The 24,232-nt window shown below is 46.4% G+C and overlaps 1 protein-coding gene across 1 annotated transcript in view; it reads right to left on the bottom strand.

The window, feature by feature from the left end:
• Slc6a11 (solute carrier family 6 (neurotransmitter transporter, GABA), member 11) overlaps positions 1–24,232 on the bottom strand; it is a 118,646-nt gene that overhangs the window by 30,030 nt on the left and 64,384 nt on the right. The window lies entirely within an intron of this gene.

Genomic DNA, 24,232 nt, shown 5'->3' with positions numbered 1-24,232 from the left:
ATTCAGGTCTGAGTCTGTGCTTCCTGGGTCTACATTTCAGAGAAAGTAGGGTTTCCTGGTCTTCAGCATGCCATCTGGCATCCCTGAGTCCCACAAAACAAATAACTTTACCTTGGCAAATGGGAACCATACACCCCAGCTTCTCTGCTTACATCTCCCAGGAGCTGCAGAGGTGGAGGTTCCTATGAGAAATGGCTTCCTATCTCCGCCCCCTACACAACGTGAAGGGAAAACAGTCTCTCTAAACAAATTCTAAGGAAGCCAGGTCAGTGGAGGAGCGGATCCTCCCCATGTTCTGCAGGATGAATGGGGGGCGTGCTGGCCTCGCTGCGAGGACGGCCCGCATTCAGAGATTTTAGGGCAGATTTGTGTGGGAACAGGAAAAGCCCCTTCACAGCTTTCAGGACAGCTGGTTCCAAGGAGCCCCAGCACATGGGTCAGGGTGCTACCTGCCTGCCCAGTGGGATCTTCAGGATTCAACAAGAACAGCTTTAGGCCTGAGGACAAATTCCTTCTCAATACGTAGAGGCTATGCTGCCACAATGGGTGACCCAGTCAGCAGGGATCGCATGCTACAGTTCACACGGTTGCACTGAGTCTTGTACCCACTCTGGAGCTGGCATCCATACCAAGTTTAGAGATGTGGCCCTTGGCTCACCCTTTCCCCATAAGCACTGACCCCAAGCTTACTTGGAGAACGTCTAATTTTATCCACATGTAGAGACAAAAGCTGTGTGTCTTTTCAGTACTGCTAAGATATAGGTGATTGACCCAGGGTATTTGGGGGGTGGGACAGGACATTGTGAGCAGGTAGGGACTACTTCTTTCTGTTTGTCTCACACAAAGGATAGAATCAGGGTTCATGCCTGGAGAGCCTGGAGTGGCGCCCACAGGGGTCTCAGCAGCCTACTCACAGTGTTAGATGAGCCAATGGGACTAGTGACCCTCATTCTTCTACAAGACAGCCCCTGTCCTAACACCCAGAGCAGAGAGAGATGGGTTGAAGTGAGGACTCTTGTTTTATCTCCTCCCCTGTAATATGGATACACTGGCTGATCTCTGAGAATAAGGAACTCAGTAGGTACACAATTCACAAGGCTTCCCCCAGTAGAGACAAAGATACAACATTTATTTGGCAGCGAAGGGCAGGTGAGGCAGCCAAGAGTGAGTGGAAGAGGTATGCTCTTTGAAAGCATCCGAGGTAGGATGAATCACCACAGAGAAATCCCAGCCAGAATGTGCCTCCAGGTCTGCAAAGAGTCCACTGTTGGTCAGCACCAATGGCTGTGTCCCACAGTGGGCTTATGAAGCCATTGGTAAGAACAGGTGTGTGCTGACAGTAACCCTGGTTACCACAGTGGCTCCCACCAGTGGTATCAGAGCCACTGGAGTGGGGCCTATCCCAAAAGCTGTTGCCTGTATGTGGGGTATGTTCTTCTAGCTGGGCTGCCTTGTCTGGCCTCAGTGGGAGAGGAAACACCCAGCCTCACAGAGATTTGAAGTGCCAGGGTGGGAGATACCCAGGGTGTCTCCACACACTAGTGGAGAAGGGAAGGGGTGATAGGGGAAGGATAGTGGAAGAGGTGCCTGGGAGGGGGACAGTGAATGGGATATAAAGTAAATAAGTAAAAAACAAAACAACAACAAAACCAACCAACCCTCCCCACAAAAAACCCAATAACAACAAAACAACCCAAAACCAACCAAACAATAAACCAACCAAACAAACAAACAAATGAACAGCAAAAAAAAGTTGGTGGGGAGTTCCTGTCAGATGCCTTACTCTGCTCCTCAGAGGGATTTGTGAACAGAACAAAAGGCGTGTGTGGACAGAGGTAGGTTGGGGTCTCACTCCTTCCGTATGACCCCAAGTAATTTCCTTCATCTCTCTGGGCCTTGGGTTCATCATTCATGAACAGCAGTAGATGAAATGAAAGGGTGCAGTGGGCACTGGGCGCCTGCCCCTTACATTGATGCTCTTCCACTATGCCAAGGAAACAAGCTCTCAGGTCTTTTCCAATATCCAATATCCAACCTCAATCTCCGGTTTCTGAGACACATCAACACTGCACAGATACACCTGGCTCCTCTGGCCATGAGTGCAGGAACCAGTGATGGGTGGGAAGAGCCAGTGTCTCTCTTTTCCTAGGCTCCCTGCCTCCCTGATGCCCAGTAAAAACTGCCAGACCCAACAGTGCAAGCAGCCTTTGACTTACAGAGCCAGGGGCCAGGACAGAGCTTGGTGACCCACAGCCTTTTCTTGAACATTTTATTTCCAGACAGACAGACAGACAGACAGACAGACAGACAGACAGACACATATACAGATACACAGATACACACAACTTTTTAAAGTGGAGCCCTCAACTGAAGCCAAACCATAACTATATAGCCTGGCAGGAAAGGGCTGAATCAAGGGCTTTCTTTCCACCTTTTCTATTGGGAAGGCCTCTGAAAGGATTAAAAGTAGGTTAGAAGAAGAATGAAACAGCTGTGTTTCCAGTGTGTACCTGACAACGGCTTTTGTGGAAGTGAATAATTACATGAGAACCGCTTCCTTCCCACCTCTTTCTCAGCCTCCTCCGGGTTGCTAGGCACCCTCGCTCCTTCTCCCGGCTAATGCCACATACAGAAGCAAGTGAATACAGTATGGCCATTATGAGGGGCCTGGAGTCCAGGAGAAGGATTCAAATGCTCCTCCCCGGTGGCTTTATGGGGGAAAGAGGGTTTGGGGGAGCTGACTTTGGATATATTTAAATGCTAATGTGCTGGGCCGGCAGGATGGTAGTGGTGGGAAGGGGCAGGGGATGTTGGCTTGAAAGCCCCACTGCAAACATGTTCTGTTGCTTCTCGAGTGGGTGCCAAGCCCTTCCCTGGGCAGCTGGCTTTGGCCACCCCTGGACCTGCCAGTAAAGTGTCAGTGGGATGGAGGGCTGAGCTGTGAGTACTCAGGCGCTGGCTGGCTCTGTGTGTGTATGGTTTGGGTGTGTAGGCTGATCCTGGTGGCCCGTGTGTGTGCAGTGGTGAGCAGGGGTCACTGTGGCTGGACCTTTGCCCGGGATGCTGAGCGGTTCCGTCTGAGACACAGAAAACAGAGGAAGTGGGTGGGTGGTTGGTGGTATCAAGTATGTAGCAGTGACCTTTGGTGTCTTATGTAATAAAATCCTGGGGGCTATGCATACCTGCCCCAGTTTTATCACATGAGGCACTGAGCCCCATTTTGAAAGGGCTCAGCAGAGGAGGTTCAGAACTAGGACCCCCTTCTCAGCTTGGACCTCCCCCAAGGTCTGTTCATGGGCTCAGAGATCCAGTTAAACCAAGATCTTCCCCATTGGGACTTCTTCAGGAGATCATCCCTGGTGTTGTAGATGGCACATTCCACATGCAGGACTTGGCAGACACTCATAAGCCTCATTGACTCCCACTAAGAGCTACAGGTGCCCCTTACCATTGTGAACACCAAGCTGATGGCCCATCTCATTCAAAGTGACCTGGATGAGAGGTCCAGCCTTGCTTTGGCAGGGGTCTGGTCTGGCAGCAGTAGCCCTCACCCACAGACAGCACCAGGCCAGTGTGCCCTGGACCAAGCCAAACTCTAGCTCCCAAGTCCAGCCCTAAGCTGGCATACTCTCTTGTGTCAGCCAAGCTGGCCCTGGGATGAAGCCTCAGCCCCTCCCACTATGGCCACGTTCTTTCCTCTAATAACTGTGGAAATGATTCAAAGTCAGGGATGCTTTGTGTCCCCTGAGGGCCATGGCAGTGTGGGGTCCAGTTTACAGAAAAGTAAACTTAGGGTTGGAGGAGAGAGAATATAACTGTCGGGTAAAAGACTGCTCACTTTACTATGTCTGCCTCCACACAGAACAGAGATCTTCCAGCACCATTAAGTTCCCTGAGCATCATCTGTCTGCCTTAGCAAAGACGGGGTTCCATGAGAGCGCCCAGCCCTTTGTGCCATGCCTGGCAAAATCTCAAGAACAGAGACCGCATCTGCTCGAGACTCAGCACACAGGAACTTAACCTGCAAGGTCCACGCAGAATCCTAAGTATCAGGCCAGGTGAGGAACCTGTTGGACTGAAAGGGAAGGGGACCCGAGTTCCTTGGCAGATAGTCCCTGAAGTTCACGAGCATCCCCCTAAAGCCCCTTCTTTTCCTCTTAGCTTTGGTTTCCTATTATATAAAATGCAGAAACCAGACAACAATGGCGATGTCCACTATGTGACACGCCTACCCCATTCTCACTGCTGCCCAGGTCAGGCATTACTAATCAATCATTCTTCAGTCCTCAGTCCTGCTATGGTGAAAAGGGCCTGCCACCAGCCAGAGTTGGCCATTGAGTAAAACCTGGGAGATGACTGTCCATCTCTGACATTTCAGGCAAGGAAGAAATAGCTAGATTTCAGGATGAGTTGAGCCCGTTGCAGAAGTCCCATGCAGAAGCCCATAGTATACTCACAGAAATATACATGTTTAGTAGGTCACTGGTGCATGCATTGGCCCGGGAGGCTAGAAGGGAACAAGATGGCAAAGATGCAAACAAAATCCTAGGCTGAGAAAGCTAGGGTGGGACTGAAGTTGCCTAGGAGGGGCACTTCCAGACAAATGTCTAAGTGAGGGATGAGGGGCATTCCTGACCCCCAACCCTCACCCCTCCAGAGTCCATGGCGCAGGTACCAATTTATCAATGCATATTTGGTTGGAAGTTATTCAAAGTTTCCAAGCAGGAATGTGCCTGTGGGACTCACAGGGAGGCTGCAGGAAGAGATTACTCAATTCTGTGATGATCAGATGCCTGATGCTGTGTGGGAACACACTCAAGTCCCCAAGGAGCCTCCTAGAGAGGCATGTTGTCTGGGGACTCCCAATAGTCACAGGAGTCAATGAGTTTCCTCCCTGGCTGAGAGTCTATCCTGGAATGAGTCCCCTGTGGCTGGGGATAAGGAGAACGTAGGTGCTTACAGCGCTCTGAACTGCACTTAAGTCTGGGCAGACGTCTGAGCTTTTTCTGCAGCTGAGAAGCCAGAACTATTGCAGAGACTCTTTCTCGGTCATATTTTCTGACCATTATCTATATAGCTGCCAGATATGTGCATTCAGAAGTAGTCAGAACCCCAAGATCCTCTGCTCAGGAGCCTGCAACCTAGCAGGTGCGCAAGGGGAAAGGAACTTAGACAAGCAGCAGACCTGGAGGTCAGTTAGGATGGGTGACCTTGGAGAGGTTGAAGCCACAGTGTCTCTGCGGGCGATGGTACAGCTGGGAACTGGCAGGCTGCCCTGGCAGTTCATGGCAGTGCTCATGCAAAGAGCTCACAGGAAACACTAAGAGGCCAGAAAAGGTCATGGCTATGTGTGTCTAAAAGGGATTTTTGAAGGGTGAAGGGCTGTGCGTGATCTTGAGCTGAGGAAGCAGAGGAAAGTGTGCTCTCAGTCCTGCAGGGAGCTGCTCCTAACTTCTAACTCCCTGTTCCCACCCCGGCCCTGATTGTGGAGACTTCAACCTGTAAAGCAGGCCTGGCTTCCTCCTTCTGGTTTGGAACTCCCCCACCCCCAACAGTCACCCCTGCCCAGCTCTCTTGGGAGTCAACATCTCTTCTTCTAAGGGCAGTAGATGCATCCCAGAGTTAGCCTCTAAGGCTTTCCTCAGAGTCTCTGGCTCTCCCTGAAGCCAGGTCTCTCAGGCAGCAGGTGCTCTTGGGAGTGCGAATGGCCAGATCAAACTAATTAACACACACATTCTCTCACAGTATGCAGTGTGAGGGGAGAACATTTAATCGACTCTCTCAGTGATTTTTAAATATGCCATCTTTTGGATTTTACTGGGAACTGGTACCAGGACTTAGCCCTCTACCAAAATGCTAGAAGGCTCAGCCCTTAAATAAAGTAGTGAAGTATTTGTGTCAACCTCTGCATACCTCCTGCACATTATCTTGTCTGTCAGTGACTGGCAAAACCTAACCTGCCTGAACCCACGGATGAACTGTTGTGTGTCATTTAGGAGAGAACAATGGGTGAGTGAGGCTCTTCAGGCTCAGCAAGGATGCAGTTTGGTTTATTGACCAAGAATGGTTCAACCTGAGGACTCCTGCCTTCTATCCCTCTGACCTCTTCAAATTCCATACAGAAGTGAGACTGTTCTTGTCCTTTGGTGCCCTCTCTGAGATCTGTAACCATCCAGGGAATCGCTGCCATCTCAACCCAGGGCAGGGTTTAGAGTCCCCAAGCAGGCTACACATCTGTCCCCAGCCTCTGCTTCCCAAAAACTCAGTGTTCCCATGGATCTTGAGGCCTGGCCTCCAGTGATCCACCCACATCCTCTCATAGTTCTCTTTCAACTCTCGGAACCCTTGACATCCTGGAAGGTCACCTTTCTACCTGTTCACACAGTCTGGCCTCAGCTCATATGAAAAGAAGAGGAGATGGCTTTCAAAAGTTCTGTGTACCTGGGAGTTTGACTGACATGACAGTTTATGGGGCACACAAAGGGATGAAGAGGCAGCTCTTGGGTAGCTGGGGAGTGACACAACAGCTGGCTGGTGTTGGCTCAGAACCCTGAGAAGGAGCCTTGCTCCCAACCACCACAAGGGCTGCAGGCAAGCATTCAGGAAAGCTGGCTTCTTCAGGAGAACAGATAGGAAACATAGCAGCTTATGACTACCTCACCCTCCCAAAGGATTCTTGCAACACAGTGTGCCAGGCCTTGGGGAAAAGGCAAAGAGAGTGAACTAAGGTCCTTACTACTCATGGCTCCCCTCCCTAGGTGACTTCCCAGGGCTATATCTTGAACAGCAAAATTAAGAATGAGTGTTAAGAAGATAAATCAAGAAATGAAGGCTGACGTGTCCTGGGTGAAGGGCACACATGTCTACAACACACTTTAAAATGCATAGGAAATAAATTAGATGGAGGAGGGATAGAGAGCTCTAGGCAGCAGCAAACACAGTGAATGTCAATGATAGAATCTGGGGGATGGATGCTACCCAGACTGATGACAGAGGAGATACTTCCTGGAAGAGACAGATCAAGACTACAAAAGGAAGAGAAAACAGTCCCCAGGAAACTCTAGGGAGGAGACATGATTCCTGCTCAATGATACTGCGTGTAGCTGTCACCTCTGTGTAGGAACATCATGCTTTTGGATAAGGGAGGCTAGTGAAATTCTGGAAGCTTGGGATGTTGCAAAACTCACACAGGCCACTCCCAAGGCTACACAAGCAGCAATGGTACCAAGGGAGACTCTTCAGTGGAGCTCCAAGGCGGTCTTTCCTGATTGTCACTCATACTGGGGACGGAGAGGCATTTTGTTGATGCAGTTGCTGCTGACCTCACTGGTTTGTCATTTACATTTGGATGGGATTGTCTCCTGACCTGTGTCCCATCAGGATAAAGAGACAATTCATTCCTAACATGAGCCCAGGGAATGGTCCAACCCTCTGTAAATACGGAGCTTCCCACATCAATTACCCTCACCAAGATAATCTCTCATAGGCATGCCCAGAGGCCAAACACTCCCAGATAGGCATTCCTGGAGGCTTGCATCCTAGGAAACTCCATGTCCCTCTAAGTTGATGTCTCAGACATCTTGGCTATATGCCTCCTTGAAGAAGAGCACCCACTACATGAACATGAGGATACCACCCTCTTGCCAGAGGAGCAGAGAATATGTTGCCATCCCTAAGAGTAGCACTATAGGCTGGGCTCACATACAGGCTGTGGTGGCATTGAACACACACACACTCAACTGTCTGTCCAGAAAGAACCTGCCTGAGTAGGAGGAATTACAATAAGAAACATACAGATTCGATCCTTCTACATTATTGCCTTCATTGGCAGGAAAAGTGTGTGTGTGTGTGTGTGTGTGTAAGGTTTTGGCCTGCCATTTCGTACAGCTGGCAGGGTACAGTAAAAAGAGTGTACAGTCAAATATGTTCTAAAGAGTCTTTACTGGAGCACAGACCTTGGCACTTGTGAGAAGAATCAGATTGTGTCTGGGAAGAGAGAAGCCTAAAGGTTCAGTCTTTAACTCTGAAGGAAAGAAAACCCCCTTAATGATGGCTCAGTACAGGACACAGACAATCAGGAAACACTCTACTGCATTGCTTAGATCAGGAACAATTTTGAAACAATAACTGTTAAGAGTTCTCACAGCCTGGCTTGTGAGGTTGTAGAGTGTGGACTGGAAGATAACAGAGGGAAAGAATGAGCGCAGTGGTGCTGGATGGTGGAGCTTGGTGGCCAGCTCAGCAGGCTGGGGGGGGGGGGCTGTGTTCACAGAGGAGCCAGTAAAGAGGCTTCTTCAGCAGGGACCTGGGGACTGTTATGTGGCTTCCGTGGCTTTGTGGCCCCATGGTGAAGGGAGATCTTTATGAGCTTCAGAAGAGGTTCCGACATATCTGTGATTTAGACCAGCGTGTAAACTGGGCTTACAAAGTACTGAAATGATCAAGAAGAGACAGAAGGGCAAACAGAGGGGTATGTCTGGGTTACCCAAAGGTGACAATGGCAAGATTTATATCAAGCTGGTTTTCCCAGGGGTGTGGTAACCCTGAGGGCTAAATACTTTACTGGTGGGCACCTGGATGTTTTTAAGCCTGAAAAAAAAAAGTTTATAGAAAACGTAATTGATACGGTAAAGAAACAAAGACTACACTTGTTCTAGGGGGGCAATTATATCCTGATTATATGCTATACATTTCTTCCCTGAAAGAAAGTGCACTGTGGGTAGAGATCCTTTATCCAGCCCAGGGCCCTTCCTACAGCCAAGAGCGGCCATCAGACAGGCAAGAGCTACTACAAGACCAGGAGCCTATCTAACCCCAGAATCAGTTCAAGCAGTAGGCACAGCAGGGCACAGCATGGCCCTGCTCCCTGGCTCCCTGAGTTCCCTACCAACTAAGCAGTAGTATCTAGTCCTACCAAGCCCATGGCGGTCAGGAAGACCTACGGAAGCTTCACATCAGGGCGAGGGAGCTGGATGTTCACGGAGGAGGATTGTGGATTATAGAGAGCTAAATAAGGTAGTGCCTCTCTCCAAGCTGCTGTGCTTGGATATCCTCTGAGTATTCTCTAGGACATGAGGAGATCAAGCTAGAAGCCACGTATCTATTGGATGGCTTTTGTAGTGCTTAAGCAGGCTGGAGATGGGGATTGTTGCTGACAGTACTGCTCAGATATGAAGCCTATGTGCTACATTAACAACATACAAGACAAGATGTGCCCTCTGGTGCCCATGCCCTGGTCTGCTAGGATTGTGTTCATAGAAGAACTAAGACTATTCAGGGTGCAATAAACTGATTTCCAATTGGATTCAAGGCCAACTCCCTAGATGGGAACTTAAGTAGAATACTATGCTCCAGGGCAAGGCCCGCTGCTGGTGGGATCATAGGCTCCCATGTACCTGTTGTCTCTAAATTGAAGCATTCTCTCTTGGAGGGACAAGGGAGGAGCAAAGGACTCAGGAAGCTAAGGAAACTCATAGGGCTCAGAAATCACAGAGGATTGCAAGACTCAACAGGACCTTTCCCCAGGTAATATAAGCAATAAACAATTGTTGGAGAAAAAGACTCATCACCCATGCTGAGGATTCTTAGTGATACATCTGCCTTGGAGTTATACCAATAAACTCATTGGTTCACCAAGCAAGATTTGGGTGACTTCATTTCTTTTGGCCTGTTGTTGGCCGTATCTGGGATAAACAGACATTTGTTCATGTCTCCCTGGGAAAAGCCATGCACATTCACGCTTGCATCAGTGGTGGCTAATTGAGTAAAGCTCTGCTCTTTTTGGCAATGGGCAAGAACAAGGATGAGTGTTTAGTCTGTAATCAGAAAACCAAAGAACTCTGGGAACTCATTGTCTCTGCCTTGACATCGCCTCACAGGCTAATGACCCTTTAAAGTGCCTAACGTCATCCATCAGTAAGCTATGTGCCTACTTGGGTGGCTATTAACCCTTATTTCCAGCGACATGTCCCTCTGGATGGGATGACACAACCTTCTGTGGGTCCAAATAAAATGAAGGACAAGCTACATACAAGAAGACATGAGTTTGTTTCCATGGTTCCATTTGATCTTTCTTTGGGATTTCTGTCTCAGACATAGTTACTAGAGAATCCTGTGGCTGCTGTTATTTCCTCCATCTGACTTTCTTAGGAATCCCTCTTTTTCCTTTAAAATGATGTTTTATTTGCTTTATAAAGATTTATATATTTACCCATTTTATTCTGATCATATCCATCTACTATTTTCTTCCCCCAACTTGCACGAGTGTCTCTGCTCCACCACCCTCCCAACTCCTTGTCTTCCTTTTTTGTTGCTATCAATATAATCCCCTGAGTCTAATGAGTGCTTCCTATATGCACATTGATGTGGGGCCATCCACCAAGGCACATCACCAAAGAAGAGTGACACTCTTTCCCTCAGTGGCCCTCGGCTGTTACTAGCTCTTCTGCTAAAGGCAGGTCCTCAGGCTCCTCCCACATTTATTCTGGACTGTTTTGACTGACTTGATCTTGTCCAAGTAACCACAGGTGTTGATATATATGCCATGTCACGACAAGAGGGATATCTTTCTTTCTTTACTATTCTGTGACTGTTTCAACCAGATCAGTCACCTATCTAGTGGTCTAAATGAATACCACAAAACACACTATTCCAGGTAAGTGTATAACTTTGAGATTCTGCAAAAAGTATTCAGTGGATACCTATATCTGCTGGGCAGCACACAAGCCATCTCAACAGGAGAACTGAGTAAGATGTTGTCCTCATATTGGAAGGGATTGATCATTTGGGTAGTGGCTAAGTATAATCTGGTTTAATCACATGCTCTCTTAAACTAATATCCAGCTCTCCCATTTCAGATGCTATGTGAAGTAGAAACACACAAAGGACCAAAGATAAGTCATCTCTCTTCTATAAGCCTTGTTTTCCCTCAGGAGACACCCTGAAGATGTATCCCTGGTCTTTGACGCCTTTTATGACTCAGACACATGGGGCTATTAAGAGAAATTTCCACTTGACAAGAAGCAGTTCAAGTGGGAGACTCAGAATGGAGAAGTAAAGGGTATTGCTAGTAAAAAGATAACCAGCAATTTTACTCAATAACCTTTCTTTTCTAGATGATGGAACTTCTGGCATGGGGAAAGACAGCGACTTGTTAAGGTTAGTGATAGTGCTGGGTCCCCAGAGACTGAGTGGGGAGTTTCCCATCATGCAGCACAGTTTCCTGAGGTGGAGTGTACAAGACAATGACATAAGCCTCTGTAAGGTTGGAGGAGGAGCTGTATCTCCTTGCCTATGCCTGGTGAAATGTCACTAAGGCTTTAATCAAGGAGTGGAGTCAGGCTTGAGCTCTTTGTGAGCAAAAGCAGGGCTGTGCTTGCCCTGTGGGTGCTCCAAAGCTCAGCTTGCATATGGGAAGTGAAAGAAATGGGACAGGCGATTCACACGCCAGTGAGTCTGCACAGAGATGGACATCAACTGTCACAATCCCAGTCACCCAAGACCTATCAATGCCCCATCATTTTGCTGCTCATGGGCAAAAGAGACCTCACTCTTTCACAAAGCTGTACTGGGTCAGAAATTATCAGAAACTACTGTGTCCATGAGGTGCTTGCTGTAATTATGGTAGAATTATGGGGCTGTTCAGAGCCTTCTCTACCTCCCTCTCTGTACCCTCTGCAAATCTCAGGACACTTTCCTCCATGTCAAACTATTAGTATATCTGATGTTCTCTACTACCAACAGGAGTAGAAAGGACAGGGCTAATTAAGATGGAAGTCCAGAGATTTCAAACTCCTTGTCACAAAGCTAGTGAGTCAGAATTCTATCCTATGTCAGTCTATACTTATTATTTCACTAATGATGAGACAGATTCAGAAAGTTGGAAAAATGACAGATGTTTCATTTGGGAGTCCGATGTCCCAGTCTAGTTCCCCACAAACTGTGGCCTTGGGTAAGCCACACCTTCTCTCTGGGACTCAGCTACTCCCCATCAAGGAAGCAGTTAGTCCCAGATAGTGTTTCCCCAGCTTGTTAACATAAGAAAGAAATGAACTATAATGCATTCATTACCACACAGCTTAATGAATGTAATTGAGTTCTATACAAGAAGCAAATTGACAGTCAAAATATGGTCTTCAGAAAATCATCAACCAAGAAATATGACTTTGTCATGGTCATATTTGAATTAAGAATGACTAGAGGTCATTTCACTGAATGCTCATATGATGCTCAAATAATTAGTACGCCAGATTTAAAACCAGCAGATAAAGAGAGACAAATGCTAATGATCAAGGATATTGTCATGGGAGATACAGAGAATATACAAGCATGATACATAATTGGCATTTTGAACTGTCAGTCTCGCTTGGAAGAAGATAGAAATGTCTCCCCATTGGTAAAAGAAATGAGAGAAGTCAAAGATGAAAGTTGAAGAGAAAAAAGACCCAGCAACCTGTGAGGACATCTGAGTAAACAGAAGCCCAAGAAGTTGGGGTTTAAATACCTTCCTAAGGATAGAGTTAAAAATTTGAGCTCTAGCCGGGCATGGTGGTGCACACCTTTAATCCCAGCACTTGGGAGGCAGAGGCAGGTGGATTTCTGAGTTTGAGGCCAGCCTGGTCTACAAAGTGAGTTCCAGGACAGCCAGGGCTATACAGAGAAACCTTGTCTTAAAAAACAAACAAACAAAGCAAAAACAAACAAACAAAAAATTTGAGCTCTAGGCATGCCTACAAGTTAAAAAGAATTACTCTGAGGAACTATGAGGCAGAAAGTAAATTTCCTGTAGTAAATAAGAAGTTAAAGAATTATTTTTCAACATAAGACCCAGCATGAAAGTACTGGATACATGTGTAATCACATGCTGCTTCTGTCAATATAGACATTTAAGTCCAACAATGTAACTAAGAAGTCACTATCTTTGGAATTTTGTACCCAGCTAAACTATTACTCAAGAGGAAAAAGTGGAATAAATAAGTTTAACCATATATAGTCTGAGAGAGTTTAGTTTCTCTAAAACCCTGTGGAAAGAACTAGTAAAGGATATACTTTAGTCAGAAAAACAAATGTAACCCTATAGAAAAAAAATGAAAGTGATAGGGAATAAAGAAATCATTAAATCATGGTGTAAAATCCAACTATTGACTCCTAAAAAGTAATAAGGAGAAATTTAGATGTAGACAACAATAATTGAGCCAATGAGTGTGGGATTTAGAGGGGACTATGTGTCCTACCGTATATTGTTCAGACAGAGGATGAGGCTAGTGATAGCCATGCTGGCAGTCAACACACTCATGCCTTCCACATTCTCCCTCAGGCTTAGGAAAGACCCTTTCTTCCCAGACCTGTGCCATCACAGTCTCCTATGGGGCTTACAGCTGAGCCTTCATCATGGCTCTTCCTGTCCAGATAAACAGTGATCACAGTTCTGGCCCTGGCTCTTCAATGTCATCCTCAGAATATTGCTGGATATCAGCAGGCCCCTGGAGCTAGAGGAAGGACTGCCACACAAGTGAACAATATGCCTTCAAGAAGACAAGGTAACAGCTCCATGTTTAGGCTCCCAGGGAGACTTAAGTGCCAGTTTCTGCAGATTCTCCTGCTTTGTGGCATTTCAGTTTTAAACATCATTACTGACCAACAGATAGCTTTACAAAGATAAAATCCTTCCATAGCCATCTAGTTTGTGATAGCTAATAACGGTTGTCAAGCTGCCTGTTAATTAAAAATCAAGCCACTGGACATCTATATGTAGAATGTTTTTGATCAAATTATTTGAAATGGAAAGACACACTCTAAATTTGGACAGCATTGGTAGACGCACAGATAAAAACAGAAAGAAGCTTTGCGTTTTCCTGCATGCTCTTGTGCTTGCTGGCAAGTCTGTCTACCCTGGTGTTTCTACTATGGTTGGCTCATTAATTGATAACAGACCAAAGGCCAGAAGCTCCTCAGAACTTCATCAACACCAGATTGGGACCTCTGAGTCTCCAGCATCATAGACTAAACAACTACCATGCTGGTGGCCTCTCTGATGTGAGGCAGCCATTGTTGGACTACTCTGACCACATCCTATAAACCAATCTAGTAAGTCCCCTTTTAACTCATATTCCTTCTTTTGATTCTGTTGCTCTAGAGCAGCAGTTCTTAGCCTGTGGGTTGTGAACCCTTTGGGGGTAGAATGACCCTTTCACAGGGGTTGTCTAAGACCACTAGAAAACATAGATATTTACATAATGATTCATAACAGTAGCAAAATTATAGTTATGAAGTAGCAATGAAAATAATTTTATATTTGGGGGGGTCACCACAATGTGAGGAACTATATTAAAGGGTGGAAGCATCAAAAAGGTTGGGAACCACTGCTCTAGAGAACCCTGACTAATACACTCCTTCCTATAGTGACCACTGATCACACATGACCGTTGAAGATCTGAAAGTTGCCTACAGTGCCTGAGGTACTGAATTATAAATGCGATTTACTTTCAGTCAAATAAACAGGCATGATTTGTAGCTACTTTACTGGATAGCACAGCTCTAGGGGAGTATTACCCTAAAGGGTTTACTGCATTCTACCCCCAGGAAGCCTGGGGTGTTCTTCTACCTCCTCCCACACTATAGTAGGCAGGAAGGCAGGAAGAAGGCCCAAACTCCAAGAAATTCTTGCTTGAAGAATATCTGTCCTCAGGTATTTTAGGCATGAGCCCTTACTGATTTATCTGACAGGTCTCACCTCCCTGGAATGATCTCTCAGATCAGAATATTTCAAATGTCCATCTGTGTGCCAGTCACTTGAGGGCACTGCTGAAATGCAGTCTTTGAGAGAACATCCCTATGATGGAGCCCGAGTGTCAGCACTTCTGACAAACTCCCAGAGACAGCATGGCTGGCTTGAAAACAGTTTGTGTAGTAAGGTGTGAGCAAAAAAGCCAGCACGAAAAGCCTACATTTGCACCATTCCAACTACAGATCATTCTGGAAAAGACAAAACTATGGAAACAGGGAAAATGTCAGAAGGAGGGTGGGTGTGAACAAGCAGAATACATGAATGTTAGAGCAGTGATCTTACTTTGTATGATACTTTAATGTTGAATACATGTCATCACACAGCTGTCCAAACCCAAGAATGTCTACAGAATGTCTAACACAGAGGGTGCAGGCACCTGCCACTAAGCATAATGACCTGAGTTTGATCCCAGGATCCACATGGTGGAAAGCGAGAACTGACTTCCATGGGTCGTTCTCTGACTTCCACAAATGTACTGTGGTGTGTGTAGGTGTGCACACAAATGAACAAACAAAAGTTACAACGAAATATAAAATCTATGGGCTTCAGTGAATATAAGACATCAAAAATGACTCTGTAATTTTGGGGATTAGGCCGCCCTAACAATGACAGAAAACCTGGGGTATTAGGGAAACTTCAATGAGAACTCTGGAATTTTGGTTTCTTTACTTTAAGACTGTTTGCATTTTAATCCCAGGTGTGAGGCTATGAGATGCTCAGCTGCTGCTGACTGATTTGTCTCCTGCTCTAGCAGAGGCATGGTTTCGACAGCTACAGATAGATTCTGCAATTGTATGACTTTGGGAATTCTGGGAATTTTTCAAAGGGTATATAAATGCTAGGGCCCCATGAGACAGGGTTTGTGGTCATCCAGGGGGCTTGGTTAATAGTCGTGCTCAAGGAAGAAAGAAGAGAGAAATTAGATTCACAGATTCTCTCCCTCCACTTTATCCTTCTTTCTCCCCTACAGAGTGATAGGAGGTGAAACATGGGGTGGGGACAAAGGGTGGGAAAAAGAAAAACCCACAAAGTAGCAAAGAGGCTACAGGAAACAAAGTCATTCAGATTTTCTGCTTTCTATTTTTGTAAGCTTGAAACACCCCCAAAGTAAAACATATTCACGAAAGGCCAGCCCCAAATTAAAACTTCTGTCCCAGAAAACATAGACTATATCTACCTACCTGTTCCTCCACTCAGTCCCACAGTGGCCAGCCAGTGGCTAGCAGGAGTGGGCACTTGGTCTATGAAAACAGAACCAGGGACAATACTTCATAAACATGTTCTGGACAAATAAGGTCAGGGAGGAATCCAGCCAACAGCAAGTCTGAGGTAATTAGACAGGGCTGATATGCTTCTCTTGGTACCACTGAGCACATGTCATGAGGGAAATTTTGTATCTCCTGGAAGTGACCCTACTACCTCTTTCCTGTCAAGCCTTCTGAGCTTCTGCCACAGCCACCTATAATGTCATAGCTGGTATGCTTTTCTCATGACCCTACAGCACACAAGACCTCCTTCATCCTCAGCACCTAGATGTTTACTTTGCTAAAACCCCAACAACCCACTAGATACATGGCCCCACTTCTCCGTCCTCCCTCTTCCCTGCTCTGTCCTTTCTAGACTCCTGAAGAGGCTAATACCAGCTGTCTCACCTAGCCTGACCACAACCATGTGGTCCAGGAGACAAGTAAAAATGGGTCTCTGCCCTCAAGGTGCACACAACAGGACAGTCTGAAGGCGAGAGAGGGTAAGTTTCTAAGACATAGCCACACAGGAAAGCAAAGAGCAGATGCAAAAGCAGCCAACTCCCTAACACTCTGCCTGGCTTCACTCAGTCTTCCCTGAGCTAGACAGCCTTCTAAAATTACAGATCTCTTCACACCAATCAACTTCTCACACAGGAGCATTCCATGCTCACCCACAGACCACTAAGGGAAGTCTGTATTCTTTGGCTTGACAGCTACAGTCTCTGGAGAGAGTAGCATGACCTTTCTTTCTTTAAAGCCACACTACATGTTACATATGGTTGCTAGTTACCAACTCTCCCCTGCAAATCATGTCCCTCTGGCCACTTCCTGCATGTATACAGGCATTTATTCTTTTGATCCATGCTTGTTTTTAAACTACATGTTTTTCCTCCCTCTTCCTTTCAGACAGCAAATCAAAGCTCCACAAGGTCTCCAAGACAGGCAGCCAGAAAGAATATTTTATTCACCTCTGACTTTTGGTGTTCCTTAAGATAAACTACCACATGGCATCCATTCATCTGCTTCTACCTACCCACCCTTCCATCTGTCTGTCCATTCATCCACCCATTCATTGCCCATCCATCAATCTATCCATCCATCCACTCACCTACTCACCCATCCATCCATCTATCTGCTCTCCCTTCTACTATCTACCTACCTATTCATATGTCTATCTACCTGTCGACCCAAATACCATCTATCCAACCACCCATGTACCCACCATCCATCTATTAATCTGCTTATCATCTATGTACTCAACTATCCACTTATTCAACCATTCAACCATCTACCCATTCATCTAACATTCATCCATGTGACCATGTCTGACTGTCCATCCATCCATCCATCCATCCATCCATCTATCCATCCATCCATCTATCCATTTATCCATCAATCCATCATCCATCTATCCATATATCTATATACCCTCTCTACATCCATCATCAGTCTACACATCCATCTACTCAACTACCCATCATCCATCTTCCCACTCATCTACCACTCATTCATCTGACTTCTCAACTACTGACCATTTATAAAGTTGTCTAACATGCATCATCTACTATCCATCCACTCATCAATTTATTCATCGTCTGTTTATGCCCATCTATCCATCTGCCCATCTATCCATACATCTCATAATGATTAGGATTTTCTCATGTCCTGGGCTCTGTCCCAAGTGCCAGGGAACCCACAATGGGTGACACACAAACATTCTTTGTCTATGTAGAGTTGAAATTCTAACGGATGATACTAACCATGGACATACTGATTAATAAACATGAGGTTATATCAGGCAGCTACCAGATCCATGAATTTAAAAACAACGAGTTTTTATTCAAGTCATAGGTTGAACAGGGACCTGATGCGGGAGCAGAATGACCAGCAGCATGTGAGAGGGCCAGCTATGGGATGGCATAGAGAAAGAATACCTGAGATAGAACCTTGAATAATGGGTCCCTGGCAGCTGGGGCCAGGCCCATTGTGACCTGGGAGTGGTGGCCATGTGAGAGAGGACCAGGTCCAATTATGATGATTGAATCTATTTACAGATACAGCCAAATGTCTCCTGGAAGCCAGAACTTTGCATCTAAGCAGCACTGCTCTAGACCAAGGAAATATCTATATTCACTTTCTCCCAGCTAAAAGCCAAGGCTTGAAGGGACTCATAGGGGAACCATAACTCAGAAGCCCATTACCTCCTACTGAGTCCCATGAGGCCAGCCTTTTGGAGTCAGAGTATGGCTTCCAAGAGCTGAACTGTGAAATGTGAGGGTGAACTCTCACAGTGTGTTTAGCCTACACAAGCTCTCGCTGACTGTCAAGGACTGAAATAAAATGAACATGAAGACAAAGTTAGCACTCTTCAGGGGAGGATAACAGAATCTAGTGTCTACACAAATTCTGTAACATACAATAGTAAAAAACTACAAGCAACATAAGCAGATAAGAAAATGCAGGCTTTACTCTAGACCAAGGGCTTTGCATTTAGTAGACTTCAGTGACCCTAGATATGTTCAGAGAACTACAGGACACATTCAAAGTACTGAGGCAGGGAGTTGGTGATCTAGGTTCTCCACTGAGCTCCTTCAGAGTGCTGCAGGAAGGCAGCAGGCCCAGTGAGGGAAGGGCAGTAATCAATAAGCAGCAGAAGCCATGTTGAGACGATTGCCCCCTTGTTTAGGCTGAACTTGAATCTGCTCAGTGGCTACGTTCAAAGTAGGACACCAACAAACCAGAGGCAGCAAATTCAAAAGAGAATGGGAGAGAGGGAAGGAGGGAGGGGGAAGACAGACAGACAGACAAAGTTTGAACACTGGGAAGTGAATGATGGGCAGTTGCTTCAGACTGGGGATAAGGGACCCCCTGGAACAGGATGGGACAGTCAAAAGTGGCACCTGGGTGGTGACAAAACATCTAGGACCCTAGTAAAGAAGCCATGTGGTGACTTCAGAGTCAAGAAGAGCAGCTGGGACTGGGAAGCCAGGTGGTCAGACATGACAACTTCAGCATTGTGCCTGCCTTCTGCCTAGCTGAGTCACAAGCCACTGGGCTCAGCTCCCTCATTTGTAAAATTGGGTTTTAAGCTTATATCTCCTATGAGAACATTGCTTATAAAAAGCACCTATATATCTCCATAGGCAGAGCAGGATGGATTTTGGTAATGATTTGGTGGCTGAGTGATCTGGAGAGACAAGACCGTGATGGTGACTGGTAGAGTGCCAGCTGTCAGTAGATGATAGCCATCCATAGTTACTGCTTAGATGGCATGACTAAGTGTGTGCTAGGTGATTGGGCCACATTCCAGCTTCCAGTATCACTATGTTGATGGCCATGCCAGCAGCTCTCTTATTCCCAACACTAATAAAACAGCAAAGAGACCACAGAACTTCACTCTGGGAAACCTGGGCCCCAACTCTTTGACAGCATCTCTGTGATGTGCAGAGCCACAAGGCAGAACTCAATGATGTTGACTTCATAAGGCAAGAGAAGAGAAGGATTTTCTGCCTTTGGACATGAGGTTAGGTAAGCTACATATCATAGGCCAGTTCTTTGTTTTTTTGTTTTTCGTTTAAAGATTTATTTATTATATGTAAGTACACTGTAGCTGTCTTCAGACACACCAGAAGAGGGCATCAGATCTCATTACGGATGGTTGTGAGCCACCATGTGGTTGCTGGGATTTACCGTAGGCCAGTTCTAATCCCCAGTACTGTCCCACCATTGTTATTATTGACCTAACTATGGCTCTCCAAAGAGACAGGAGCCTCCTTGAAGATGAGAGCCACGTGTGACCACATGGCTAGGCCTGAAAAGTAGACAATAAACTCATGGTACTAGAGAAACCACTTAATGCAGAGCCAATGTATTCAAAGAAAAATTTAAAGGACTTCCAGTTTAAGGGAGTGAGCGTGACCTCCACAACAGTGACATTTCATTATTATTATTATTGCTATTATTATTGCTATTATTATTGCTATTATTATTGCTATTATTATTATTATTATTATTATTGTTACATTCTTACTACTACTACTACTGCTATTTAAATGTATCTGCTATCTCAAAGTCAGTGGAGATATGGATATTTTGGTTTGAAAGTGTTTCAGCCCAGAGGCCATATTTTATTTTGGGTCTTGGGCACAGAACCAGAGGACGTTGCCACCAGGTGGCAGTAATTTCATGTCATCTTCACAGGTTCAGAAGGCTTTGAACCAGGGTCTTGTCTTCCTAGGTCGTCTGATTTGTCCTCCTGTGGGGTGGGCAGCAGGGAAGGTCCTGTCTTGAGGTCCAGCATTTGTAAATCTCACCCTTAGGCTCTGCTCCCTCTGTAGAGGAGGCAGCACAGGGAAGTGGTGTACCAGTGGCCTGCCTGGGAAAGCAGACTCGAGAGCTGGATCTGTGACAAGCCTTTCTGTTCTCGCCCTGAAAACACACACTCAAAACACAATGACAAGCGAGAGCGAAAGGAATCTGGGGCAGGGACAATGTGATTTCTTGCAAGATCCCCTTGGCTCCCCAAAGACTGAAAAGACAGAAAGCGAAAATCTAACGGGGTAAAAAGGGAGTGGGAGTACTCCGCACTTCAGACTGACAGTGAAGACAAACAGAAGTTTAGAAAGTTCTGACCACGGAATGCAAACCACAGGGCGAGCTGCTGCATCACAGGAGAATCTCAGTTTGTTGAACCCTCAACAAAAGCCTTGATTCCTAGTTCAAAGCCACCTTCCTCTTGGGGTGTGTAGCTCTGACTTTTCCTACTAAGAGCCAGACACAAACCAACATGATTCAGGGTCCTACTATGTGCCAGGCCTGGGGGGGGGTGTGTGCAGTAGAATTGAGGAACACAAGGACTTGGACATGTGTATGTATCTGTGCCTTGGCAGACAAACCTTCTTACCCTAAAGGACAGGTGAGAACCTTGACACCAGAGAGAGAAAGGCACAGAGTGGAAGTCACAAAGCTGCGTGGCAGCAGACCGAGTATTCCCAAGTCACTGCTTTGTGCAGAGCATATACATAGGTACTGAAAAATCAGGCTGCCATGACACCAGCAGTGAGCACTCCGAGGATCAACTATCTTTCTTCCAAGAAATGCTCACAGACCATTCTACCTCACTAGAGGCTGTGCCAGGGGCTGGCAATTGAACAGTGGGTATAACAGGTATATCCCCTGCCCCACTGAGTCTACGCTAGAGGGGAGAAGTGCAAGTCCTACCCAGAAGTCTTTGCGATGTCAGCGATGGTGGAGAAGGAACTTGAGGACTGAGAAAAGATATGGGGAGTGGGGAGGACATGGTGGGGTCTTAAATTCCAGGGTCCCTCTGGTGACTGCAATAGCTACATGCGCACCATTAGAATTTTAAAACAACTTCCACAGCTATCTTTTTCTGCCCACAAAAAGGAACTAGCTCCATTTTACTGATGACGAAACGGAAATGGTCCCAAGGTTCCAAAGAGGGAGGGCAGAGTAGTGCCACCCTCAGCCCCAACCTGCATGCACACTATGCACAGAGTGGGCAGAAGGACCGGCTTTGGAGTTCCAGATGGGAGATGACTTGAGAAGGAAGGTGAGAGTCCGTGAGGGTCAGATGCAGTTGCCCACAGGCTTTGGCACTGAGATTGAAGAGAAAAGGTGAGTGGCCAGGTTGTGGCCCCTCCAGACCAGAATGCCTGGTGGATCTCGCTTTGCTGCAGACTGTAGACTCCATGGAGGGACGTGAACCTCTGATACCACCTTAGCCTGTTTTTCTCTCTCAGAGGTAGACTTGGGGAGGAGAGGGGCCTGATTCTCCTCTCCCCCCAGTCTGAGGACTCCAGAGACCAGGACTGAGTACTCTACAGACTGCTGGGCCCAACCCTGCAGCCTCTCCAGAAGAACTCTCAGCAGCCATTCTGTAGGACTTTGTAGAGAGATGAACAGCTCCTGAGACCGATTCCTAGCCAGAGAGACAACCTCACTGCTCATCACTTTCCCCCAATTGCCCAGCCTCCCCATGTCTGGATGGACAGCTTGGGGCCAAGGGCTCAGAAGCTGGAGACTTGCCTGACCTGACAATGTCCCAGAGCTCTAGGTTTCTCTGCCTTCCTGCTGTCTTCTCCCTGGCTCTCAGGAAAGATCTAGATAGCTATGGAGTGATTTTTATTGGTTCATGGCTGAAGGAGGCTTCAACACTGTGGCTTCGAGATTTTCTTCAAGAAATAGGGTGACAAGCCAAATGCCAGGCCCAGTGATGGCTTCTGGGAACTTTTCCTTGTGGAACAACTTGAAGTGCAAATGGGAAACAAAGCCAGGATCATTCTTTAAACCAACATAGAAAAACTTGGCCTTACTAAAGGAGGAGCTACTTGACATGACCATCAGGACACTACCAGAGTCTCTGTTAAATAATCAACTTTCCAAACATGAAGAGTTCTGGTTCTTCCATTCAGAGAGCAAGCATTTGCTGAGCACACATTATATACATAGCGTGGACTAGCCTGGGTGCAGGGAGTATGGGCAAGGCTGATGGGGACCTTGCTTCTCGGCTGCCTTCTTCCTGAACACAGCAGCCACCCCCACGCCACCCAGCATATTTGTTTCTTCATCTCACTGCCAACCTAGCACCTGCTACCATCTCTTGGATTCTGGGTTCTGCTTTTCGCAATTTATTTCATGGACCCTAATCTAAGTACAGGGTCAGCAAATAGCTGATAAAAGAAATGGACATTGTACACTTAAAAATCACACCTCTGCACACACACATACATTTATATAAATATTCCACAGTCACCATGGGTGCTCTGGAAACTGGACATGAAGCACAGGGGTGGCTCACAGTGTCAGATGGCAAGGACCTTTGTGAGGAAGACATGCTTCAGCTGTCTAGAGGATAAGAAGGAGTTAGGGACTAAAGGAAAGTTGTCTGTAGAGAAACGGCACGTGTAAAGGTCCTGAGACAGAAAGGATATATATGTTTGAGTCTCAGAAAGGAGGCTCTTATCTTGAACAAACTGAGACCTAAAAAGCAGGGCAGGGATAAAATAAACAGTGTGGATACAGGTCCCAGAAGTCTTGGGGGGACCACCATTTGGAATTACTCAAGTAACCACGAGCACCCCAGAAAGGATTTAAGCAAAGAGCTGCCAATCAGATTCACATTTCAAACCGCTGTTTGTCTAACTGGCCATGAAGTGGCCTGGAGGAGTCAGGGGTCATTTCTGAAAACCACTAAGGGACCAATCCTGCTTTTGTGTGGAGACAGCAGTAGCCTTCACAACACCAGAGGTATAGGGTGTGAAGAACAGAAAAGGCACAACAGGATCTGGCAAGCAGTAAAGCACTGGGTGTTCCCAGGGTGCTCTGGAGCAGAGCTCAGCAAAGACTAACAGGTAAATGCATGAGCTCAACAAGCTGCCATTCCTGAGGTGGGCCAAGCACAGGTGTGGCTAGAGTCTGGGACTCAGCCTTTAGGATGTTCTCTATGTGTCCAATGAAGTAGCAATTTCATATGCCAGGGACACATTGTATCTCTGTGTATCCCTGAGCCTGGAGATTCTTCATTGACTCCCTGTCACAGACTCTGAGTTCCAGTAAATAACCTGTGTTCTGCAAATCTTTCTATCCACACATCTCAGACAGAGGGAGCCAAAGCCACAGGCTTGAAATCACTCAGAAGCACAAAATACTGACTGGAAGTGAGATACTAGTCCCATGTGATTCATGTATGTTTGTTTCTATATAAAATGGGCATTTCCTGGTTGACACAGCCAAATCTGAGCAAGTGGCTTCTTATGCTGGCATTCCTGCAGAGCTGGGCATATCCCAGTGAGGTCCAGGCTAGTGTCTGGGAACTCCATGAAGGCTTCAGGCATGCTGTGTAGCTTGAGGACTTGGCTGATGAGGGCATCTATATTTAACACACCTCCAGGTCCTTTGCCATGAGCAGTCAGAGGGGCTTGGGCAGAAACACTTGTTATCCGTGACTAGAATAATCTAGGCCTGACTAAAGGTGAGTTGATATCTCCAATTCTTTGTGTGGAGGTGGGGCCGAGGGTAGGTTTGGGTGTCAACTCTTCTACCAAGAAAGCCAGTAAAGATGCATCTTCTCCCCAAGACACCCCAGGACAGGTCTATGGCATCAGGCAGGGAAAAAAAACAGGTTTGTAATTTTAACCAATTCCTAAGTGGTTTAACATGTCCTTTACTTGTGATCATG

The sequence above is a fragment of the Mus musculus genome, chromosome 6, assembly GCF_000001635.26.
Source record: "Mus musculus strain C57BL/6J chromosome 6, GRCm38.p6 C57BL/6J".
Taxonomy (NCBI): Eukaryota; Metazoa; Chordata; class Mammalia; order Rodentia; family Muridae; genus Mus; species Mus musculus.
Note: the sequence above shows the minus strand (reverse complement) of the source record. Positions and strands in the feature narration are given on the sequence as shown.